Genomic DNA, 9730 nt, shown 5'->3' with positions numbered 1-9730 from the left:
CTAACTAAACTTCTGGCACACTTTGGGGCATGTGAAACCAGGTCGAAATAATCCAATTTCTTGTCAATGGCACGCGAAAGCCATCATGTTGTTTTAAGGGTGTTTGTTCAGAAGGGGCCTGAATACACAGGGTTGTTCAAATTGATAGAAGGACGAAATATAACATTGTCCCTTATGAATGAATAAATGAATGGATGGATGGATGGATGGATGGATGGATGGATGGATGGATGGATGGATGGATGGATGGATGGCGTGGCGTCGCGTGGCGTCGCGGTGGCGCAGCTGTGGCAGGGTGTTTGGACCTAGAACCCAGAGATACTGAGTTCGAATCCGGGGTTCCCTGATTTGTCCCGTTGACGTTATACCCTTAGGAAAGGCACTTAACGCGACTTTCCTCACTTCACTCAGGTGTAAATGAGTACCTAGCTTTGGTAAGGGACATCCCTAGGATAGGACGTTAAATTGAGGTCCCGTGTTTGAGGAGAGCCACACCTCGAGCACGTTAAAGAACCCACCGCACTGCCACTTATCGAAAAGTGTAGGGGTCCTTCCCGGTGTGAGTGGCTCAAAACCGACAGTCCTATATGGCCGCACATGGGGCAATTGTCATATTGAGGTCACCTACGCGGCCGTTCAGTGTAATATAAGCAGCTGCTATAGTATACGTGCCGCGTGCATGCGAAGCTGGTGTGTCAAACCGAAAGGTGGTTATACCGGCTATACAAATACAGAAACCGACCAACCAATCAATCAATCAATCAATCAGTCAATCAGTCCAGTAACCAAGTAATCAACCAAAATGATAAGAAAATAGAATAAGAAATATTACATTGACGTTAATAGACTAGATAATATGCAAACCTAAGTTACAAACTGTACTTCTATGGCCGGCTAACTCCTCCGGCAGGTTATTCAGTCTATTTAGTCAATTACTGCTATTTTTAAGAACCTATGGCATTTGTAAGATAAGAGTTTATAGCCGCAGTTTTCCGATACATGACCTAGTTACAGAGGCATTAAAAATTTTATGACACATATATCTTTATCATGAAATTGCCATGATATCACCTTTATGGCTACTGGGATTGAAAATATCCTTTATCATTACGTGCTTTATGACCATGACTGTGCCGCTGACCCTCTTGCATGATCATAGGCTATTCCTTCTAAAACCCATGGGTCTTCAGATGTCATACAAGCATACTAACATTTTTAGAAGTTCTGGGTAAGATCAGCTGTAAGAAAATTCATTTATTTTATTTTATCGAATTTCATCTTGATTTGAATTAGTTCTTACTTTTACACACACCACTACCAGTGGACTAGCCCCCCGCTGTAGAGATAAAGTTGTGTGGCCCAGGGCTACCGAAACGGAGATGGGCGCCGCCTTATGCACCAACTGGTGCGGGGAGGACTTTAACTTATCTTACTTTTTTCATATTCTTATTACTTTCTATTGTTAAATGATACCTTATTTAAGTTCATCACAATGTGAAAGGTAGGACAAAAACAGGTGCATGAACACTTTTCAACTAACCTCTGATACACCAAAGACAAGCAGCACGTTTTACGTGTCTTAATGTGTTTAAGTTGTAAAAAATGGCAATGTATCAAGGCTTTGAAAGCTGTGAAAAATGTAAGGGTAATTCTCATCCTATGTCGGAAAGCGTTATATGCTCTAGTGGACGTGTTTTAATTTCTAGAACTTGCATTTTCACCAGGAAAGTGGGCATGATTCTTTTCCGTCTGGGAATTCTTATCTATCACGTAAGACATTTAAGTTTAGAGTTTATATGTGGGATATAAAAGTACCGATAACATTATTGAAAAGGTTATCATCGACAAGCGCTAGCAGAAATACCCTATTTGTAGATTAATATAGACATCTTAATAAAATTTGAATCATTTTCACGTAACGGCTTCAAAGTAACAGCTCGAATATTAAAGATCTAGAAGATATACAATTTCTATGCCTCAATCTAGCGCTAATAGCAATTGTATATCTTCTAGATGCCGCTATGAAATAAAGTGCTACATTTCATTCCTCGTTCGAAATAGAATGCATTCAAAAATGCATATATACAGTATAGGAGACACTCCGTTCACGTTTTTAGGCTACCCATTTGTCATCCTGTTACACCCCTAGAGTATGCCACCCGGCGGCCAGGCGTATCTCCATACTTATGTCTCCCGGGCACGTGTCTTGATATCGCCACCAGGACTTTGTAAGTCTTGAAAAATTACAGCCCGACACAGATCGATTATGTCCCCAGAACACAGAACGTGAGTAAGTTGATATATCAATCACAAGTCCTTCTACTGCAATATACTTTCAGAAACTTTTGGTTTAAACCGCTAGCATAGTGCCTAGGAGATACTGTCTACAGGAATTCATTCACATCCAATTCAATAAATGATTTATTTGGGGATTTTTTGGCTATTTGCAATCCAAGAATGTATCCCTTGCCCCGGCATGCGTAGTTTCCCTTGAGAAATACTTTATGGGGATTGCCAGAATAGCTGTTGCTGAAAGGTTCTATATGGGGGATATTAGAATACCTGTAGTGAAAAGCAATATATGGAGGTCATAAAATGCCGGCTCGTGTTTTTTCATCATGCCACTGGATAATAATTTCAAACCAAAAATGTATACTTTAAGTCCCTGTGACATCACATAACAGGCCAAATGACCTGGAATTCAGAATGAGGGGGGGGGGGGGCGTATTTGAATAGTTCATTTGCAAGAGGCTACCATTTCAGAATATTCCATTTTTAGGAGGTGATGCTGAAATAGTTAATTAGGTAGATATAACTTTGAGATGGTCCATTGCAAAAGTTTGATATTGAAAAGTCAATTTTTGCCTGTGGAGGGAGAGTGAAGTATGCTGCATTTGCTTGCAAATATGTTTTTTTATAAAACCTACCCTTTTGAAATATGACTCGCGATAAAATTCATCAATCGTTCTAATCTGTAGCAGGCTTAACGAGGATATATTTTGAATTATAGAATGAGAGTGATTTCCAATCTCTCCTTGCACACAAGAGACTTATTCTAAAACCCACAACATTAGGAAACCAGAAAACGTTTACTTTTTAGATTTATAGCCTGGGCCCTTCCTCGAAACCCACATGAGAAATCCAACGGAACGATACCGAACCCAGCGGTCTGATTCTTCGCTCTTTTTCCCCTTTAATGGAACGCTACATTATTACTTCTGCTTTCGTGGTAGCTTGGAGAAAATCGATAAGATAAGATGCACAGAATTCGAATCTATCAATGAAAGAACAATGCACTTCTAAAGATAAGTTTTTGTGTTTCTCATTACGTACGTCTGTTTTAAGTACTTTCAATGGATTTTCAAAGTTTTACGTGAGGTAGTGAAACGCAGAGTGAAATATACAACTCTACCCTATGGATTTTAGTTAGATATGTCATTTCTGAATATCATGATTGCTGACGTATTGCACACAAATTTTGCAACTTTTCTTTCAGACATGTGAGAGTGCATGAACCTCAACACTTCACACAGACTGTTTCATTAGCAAAACAACCTTAATTTCATCATTCTTGCGCCTCCGTACAGTTTAAACATCCTTCTAAAGTAGAAGAGCTCGACAAATAACACCGCCAGCACGATAGCTTTATTTAGTACTATTCACCCCAGACAGCACAAATGAAGAAACAAATTGGTCACCATAAACGGCTTAATTTTCCGATAGCTTTGCCTCCTTCTCACGTATTTGTCTTAAATTGTATCCCAGGGGGAAAGTCATGCCTCATTCCTTCGACAAGTTGATCGAAAGTTGCCACCAGACTGTGTTCGGATGGTCGTTGGTGCGTACTTTACCTGATAGAATGATGCATAACTCAGCGGTAATCACCAGCGCACAGCCTCTTAATGGTGCTACTGCGGGGATTCTTCATGCTGTCATTTTATAGTTGACGCTATTTGCGAGATTCCAAACGGCGATAAGACGTACCAAACGGACAGTCGCACTAGGTACCGAATATCCCGTATGGGACAGGAAGGAAACAGTATACATCACCTAGCAGGAAGGCAAAGGGCAACATGTCGGTGATGACGTTTACAAACACTATACGTTGACGGTTATGTTACAGAAGCTAGCCAAGAGAATGTTGCATGTAATTCAACTAAATTCATTTTGTAATTCTGCTGACGTTGTCTTTGAAAATCGTCACGTTATTCGATCCGTCCCTCACATTGACGCCATTGCTGTTATAAATCAATAAAGTGATTTAGGTGAATGACCCAAGGATAACTTCAATCCGAAGTTAAACGTGCTCTTGTGTTTGGTGTATTTGTGATCTCAAATGTATTCAAAATCTTTCATAGTTTACACATCCATTCCTTTGATTAATTTTGGGTAAACAAGTTGGCATTGACGCATCGACATTTCTCTCAGCTGTCTATATCTAATACTCATTTGATTGTGTCGGTAGTTGGTCCTGGTGTGAGATTCATTTATTCAGACGCTTGTAATCCCCAGTCGTACACAGGTTAACAAGTTTCTTAGCTGTTTCAGTAGCAGAGTATATTTCTACAGGGAGGAATACCAGTTTTCGAATATGGGACCCTATGTTTACGTCCCTTCCTAAAGAAGGGTGGAGATCCAACCGACATGTCCGGGGTCGCCCAGTTATCAACTACTATTAGAACCAGGAGCTCACTTGTGATGCCACCAGCAGTTGAGCTATCGGGACACCCCCCTGGTGTGGAGTGACTTCTGAATAATGACTGTTCCTTATCTACGGAACGCCAGAGTGCTAGATATTGGCATACGGACATGACGTTTCTGGGGTTCCGTTTGTTTTGATATAGGATTTCCGACAGGGTGATTCTTTATATTTAGCTACAATATTGGTTCCATCTGCTCTAACACGTGACAGTGAACCACGTGACTGGTTAGTTGAGTTCAGTGTCCCGGATGTTCAGGCCTGCAATCGTGAAGTTTGTTTCAAGGTAAAGCAATGTTGATTTAATTTTATTGATGACACTGGGAATCCCAAACTGATGCGAGCGTGCAAATTAGATAAAATAAGTTTCCACTTGAACGAATAGAGACGGGGGGTGCCATGGGCTTTCTGCAACATATGATCCACTGCAGCTGCTCACCATGTGTTTTTGCATAACCTAACGTCATAAAAGCAGTGGATTGCTCATTCCTTCCCAAGGACTGGATCAGTTGAAAATTTATGTAAGCCCAATTTTTGTGTTGGCAATTGAAGTTCAACTTTCAATTGATTCTGAAAAATAAGACTTTGGAATTGACTGTGGCATTCCATGACATGAGTGTCCGTTTTTTAAATTCTTTTTTTTTTTGCAATTTACAGCATATATTTTCTCCTTTAGCAGAAATGTACAGTATTGCCAAACCTTTTGTTTTCGAAAAGAACGAAATTTGATGCGCGCGCGAATGTCAATCATATAATGAAATTAATATGGCATATCATAGAGATGAAAACTTGCCTCTCTGTATCCCAGAATAGTTTGAAGATTTTTTTTCCATCACGCTCTAAGGAAATGAAGGGAGGGGGGTTAAATCAGCCTAAGCGTTTAAAGAATCAAAAGAAGGCTAATTAAACTTCTGTTTATCCTTTTAACGCTTAACCAAACGATCCCAAATCAGATAATAAGAAATGATCATTTAGAAATGCTGTGACTTAAATGTTTGTTTTTTTGTTCCGAAAAATTCAAAATCATTCCAATTGCCATATATGATTAATAACCATTGCTTTGTCTTGGAGTGGACTGTATACAAAGATTAAAACATCGAACACACAAACATAGCATCCGGTTTATAGATAATTTCAAAAAAATCAGAACAATGTTAGATAAGCAAAGTATCAGAATATCTTTGGATGTACAAAAACCAGCTGCAAGTTAACACACAGAACACCAGGCTTACAAAATGAAAAAAGGACATTTCTGTAGCACAAAAGATACATGTACATGTAAATGATAACGAAATACATTTTGAAATATCATTTTGAAGATTTGTATGACAGAAATTTAAACAATGACGTCTTGTCTCCAACGCACCGATATAATTTACTAAATTTGAGGTCATTCGGTTTTGATACCAAAGCACCGAAGACGAAAATCTATATTAATATTCCGAACATGGTCCAAAAGAAAAAGAAAAACGAAAAAAAGCTTAATCCAATCCAAAAACATAGCAAGAGAAGAATAAACACGGCAGAAAACAGTATATCTTACTATAAACATGTCGTATGGGCTTAGATATTACTATAGAAATCCTGTTGGAGGAATGATGTTCATGAAACTTTTGCCCTGGCAGCAAAGTTGCGTAGAGGCCAGAGGCCATGGTCTCTTCGTAATTAGATATAATGACTTGGCATAGTATTACTGACAGTTTGGGACAGTAACAGATAAGTGTTACTTAATGGCTTATTAGCTGAAGGGCAACATGACAAGGTAAATCTATAAGCTCATTTGTATACAGTAACCACATCCGTGCTACTCTTCCTTTACAAAAGGTAAGGGATTGTCCGGGTCTTTTTCTAAAGTTCAGGCTTTAGCAAGGTTGCTCTTAAGTCTGTGTCTCTGGCGGTAAATGATGTTCAAATGATTATCAGTTATTAAAGGGCAAAGCCCAGCAGGTAAATGGCGAGGTTAAAATACATGTTCACGTCAGATCTATGAAAATGCAGTCTCGTGATAAAAACATGTTTGTGTGTCCTCCATGATGTGGATTGAGGAAAGTTGAATTTATTCCAATACTTTTACGGTTATCACGTATTAACTGCTTCGTGCGTTGAATATGCCGCGCTGCCTTGATTATATAAATGGCATCTGCAATACATATCCCGTTTCTAAAGAAAGGTTTCCGACCATACTGTAAATCGAACAATGAATCTGTAAAATGAGCAAATGTAAAGAAAAGAAAACTAATGTCAAACTCTTGTCCTATCGTATGCCACACTGATTTTGGCGTTAACTTATTCCTTGCACAAAATGATGAAGATGTGTTTTTTGGCGTCAGATAAGTTCAGTCATTTGTAAAACCTCCCTGTCTACTTGGATTTCATTATAAGAGCACCTTTTCATTTTGCACTTCCTTTATTTTTCGCACGCTCGCATCAAGTTTGGGGTACATACCCAATGGATGTCCTCCATATAATGAAAGTGTGGCCATATATTAAAAATAGCAGATAGACTACCGAGAACGGACATCTCAATAAAGTACCGAAGTGCCGGGCACAGAAAGATATGTACTGATAAGAGAGTTAACCAGACGTACTGCCGCCGTTGCTGAAGAAATCAATATCATGTCCATGATCTGCTCTTCAAAAAGTTTACTTCTAAATGAGAAACAAACTTCTCACGTCGCGCTGCAGCGATGGCCAGACGCGTCGGCGCGTAGCTCAACAGAGACATCATTAATTTTCATCCGTTAACATGCAGAGTTATAATATCCACTACATGCATTGTTACTACGTAACAGATACGTAAGCAACGGTGGATAGACTTTGGAAATGGTCAGACTTGTCCGGTAGAATCCACTACCTTTCGTCACTGACGATGTGTTTCTAGATAGTGGATGCTACCTGAAACGTATGGTCGTTCTAAAATCCATCCAGTTGCTTGAGTGACTACTGAATTGACTATCTTAATACCTGGATTTCTAACCATCATCGGAGAATATGTATTGTTGCTTAATGTAAAACGCACTTCAAGATACAAAAGTCACAAACGAAATTGATGATGTCAAAGCGAAAAACATAAAATGTCAGCAATGTTATTGTTTTTTTAACGTGCCGAAAAACTTAAACATCCAAAACAATATAATTTTTATCATCAATAAATCAAGCTTTAAACCTTTATGATCGGAGACTTCTAAGGGCAATCAGACGTGAATCCTCATAGATCAAAGACTGGAAGAAATTTAACTCCTAATCCGCAATAAGTACATATAAATTGAATTCAGATTTCACTGAGTCGACTTTACCTTCTTATTCTATTCATCATCTTCATTTTTCTAATTACACAAGTCTCGAGCCATCGATCTGTGACCGCCGGTTATAGATCGTATTTACGAGGGCTAATGTCATTAGTGTTAGTTGATTATATCTACGGACGGTGCGCACAGAGTTCGCGTTGATGTCATTACAGATTATCTTTTAATTAAGGCTGGATTTGCAGCCCTGCTCGATTCACCCGGTAGTCTCATCTGGTGTCTAGTCAGGCTTTTGTTATAGTCCGAAGTCTAGAAAGGAACCCTTAAAATCCAATAGATTTCCATTCATTGCTTTCTTGAGATAATATTTTCATGCACAAGTAATGATTTTGCTCAATTGCCTTGTTCTGTGGCAACCTCATATTTGATTTTATTAGATATTGCCATATGTACATTAAACATAAGATTGTACTAAGGGCTTAATTCAAACTAGAAACAAATATGCTTGGAAGACTTAATGTCTAGGAAATAACGGAAAACTTTACCAAAAACACTAATGTTCAATACAGCTGTTGGAGGGTTGAAACTTCAACGCGCAACGGCACTTGGCTTTGAACTACCTTAGAAATTTAAAACAAAATAGCTTAAGTTATCAGTAACAGATTGTTATCACGTACATCAAGAGCTGAATTGCATAGCTGATTAAGACATTTTATAATTCCACTGCGTTTCATGATAGAACTTGTGACATGTGTAACCGAGATATAGAGGAACATAACTAGATATGAATTATTCGAGTTGGAGACCACAAGTGCATAGAAGCCATTCGCATAGAGAGAAAATGCTATAATACTATTACAGTGGTCATGAATTTCATACTTGTAAAGTTTGGAAGTTAACTATAGGTGAACATCACTAGATGAAAATCAAGCAAATTGGGACCTATTAGTAATTTGAATGAATTTTGCTATAATACCCTTTTTTTCTCAGGACTTTTTTTTTGCCTTTATAACTTTTGCTACTTGAGGAGCGAAGATCATAAACTGAGTAAGGTTTATGCAAATCGAGACCTTATATGAATCATCAATGAGAAGCCTCAGTTGTATACTGTAGGTTAACATCATTTGCGGCTGTATGTATGAGGTCGTGGAGCTCTAGTTATGTGTTCTTAAACTTCTAATGATAGTAATTTTGCATTGCAGATGATGATGAATTTGCGCATCATGCAACACATTGGGAGCATTCTTTCTTAAAAATCATCTATTCAAAGCGCCACTAATCAACACCCACCCACCCACTTACACGACGCCAATGGAAGATATCTTGTCGATATAAGTCTCGATATTAGCGTTCATCTCAGCGGACATGGACTATTCACCACGCTGCGCCGCATAGACCTCTATTCTTCACACACTGTAATTGATCAGTCGTTTCCAATCCTTGAGGTGGTATTTGTTGGGCTGATATGGATGCACACATTCAAACTGCCATTATTCACCGGTAAGCAACGGTTGTCAGCAAGCTGATTTGCTGGAAAAAAGTTATTTGCCCACAGCCATGTGTTTTATTCAAGCCGACGTTTCGGTTACCGTCTGTCACCTTCCTTTGGGCGATGTTTACTGACTGGCTCTATATGAGTTATCATCTGCTAACAGATGCGGTCCCAAACGTAAAGTATTAACGCTTGGTGTACAAAGAACTGTTATCCAGTGACTTACCCACCTGCTAAGACTATTGACGGAAGCTGATTTGCTTATTGATACTTACAATAGAATGTGTAATTAGC

This window comes from Branchiostoma lanceolatum, chromosome 14 (assembly GCF_035083965.1).
Source record: "Branchiostoma lanceolatum isolate klBraLanc5 chromosome 14, klBraLanc5.hap2, whole genome shotgun sequence".
Lineage (NCBI taxonomy): Eukaryota > Metazoa > Chordata > Leptocardii > Amphioxiformes > Branchiostomatidae > Branchiostoma > Branchiostoma lanceolatum.
Note: the sequence above shows the minus strand (reverse complement) of the source record.